Genomic DNA, 1,014 nt, shown 5'->3' on the forward strand with positions numbered 1-1,014 from the left:
AGTGCAACTGAGAACTTGAAATCCTTGCAATATACTTCAAAACAAAGCCATCACACTCCCCCACACACACTCCACCATTTCAACGTGTGCACAAATCTTCCCATGTGCAAATCTACCCATTTGCAGGGCTTACTGCAAAGCGCAAGTCACTGGGTTTTAAAAAAATAAAAAAAGAGAAAAACACTAATAAACACCATTTCTGTTTGAAAGGTCATCCCTAAGTGATTGAGATTCCTTTATCCGAACCCGGCTTCCCTAGCAACCTACGGACCCCCCCTTTTACAAAACGACTTAATAAACGCTGTTCTACCACGTCAGTCACTCGGCAAACAGAAGCACGCGCGCACACACGAAAGTGCAACGCGAACGTTCCTAGTAACGGGAGGAGTTACGCGAAGCAGGAATATGGCCATTGCTTCCACGCAGCACATCCCGAAGGCAGGTGTGCTGGGAGGGGCGGGGCGGGACGCAGGGCAGAGAACAGACCCGAGAATCCGGAGTTAGCCGAACTACCCGAGGACAGCGCCGAGCTCCCACCTCCAAGACGTGACCTCGTCCCAACGGTCACATGGTGTCTGCACCGGCCACTGGGCACGGCTCGCGGAAGTTTAGGGCGCCCGTGGCCATCAGTCCCGGTCCCTTCCCGTGACAGACGGCACTGTGCCCCCTCCGCCCCACCGCGGAACCCCAAAGCCACTCGGCCCACAGCAGGGCTCCGGGCACCTGCTTTGGAAGACCTCGCCCGGAAGGAGATCTTGAGAGATTCCTACCGTTTTTTGCTATTTGCTTTCCCCGTCATCCTTCTCAGACGCAGCCAACTTCATAACAGAACCCAGGCGGAGGGAGCGAGCGCGGGTCCGCGGTCCCAGCGCCCCTGCCAGCCGGTCCCCCGGAGGTTCCCCCCCCCGCCCCGCCCTGCGCCCTCTCCAGGAGCCCGAGCGCGGCCACAGCCACGGGCACCCAAAGTTTGGCTCCCGGCAGTCCGGCCGCCGCCCCGGGCTCGGGACCCCAGCA

The 1,014-nt window shown here is 58.9% G+C and overlaps 1 long non-coding RNA gene across 1 annotated transcript in view; it reads left to right on the forward strand.

Annotated features, from left to right (window-relative positions):
* Positions 1-353: 353 nt before the first annotated feature.
* LOC115297942 overlaps positions 354-1,014 on the forward strand; it is a 10,932-nt gene continuing 10,271 nt past the window's right edge. The window contains exon 1 of the long non-coding RNA XR_003911533.1: positions 354-442. This is a non-coding gene — a long non-coding RNA (uncharacterized LOC115297942). The remainder of the gene's footprint in view (positions 443-1,014) is intronic.

Source organism: Suricata suricatta, chromosome 8 (assembly GCF_006229205.1).
Source record: "Suricata suricatta isolate VVHF042 chromosome 8, meerkat_22Aug2017_6uvM2_HiC, whole genome shotgun sequence".
NCBI classification, from domain to species: domain Eukaryota; kingdom Metazoa; phylum Chordata; class Mammalia; order Carnivora; family Herpestidae; genus Suricata; species Suricata suricatta.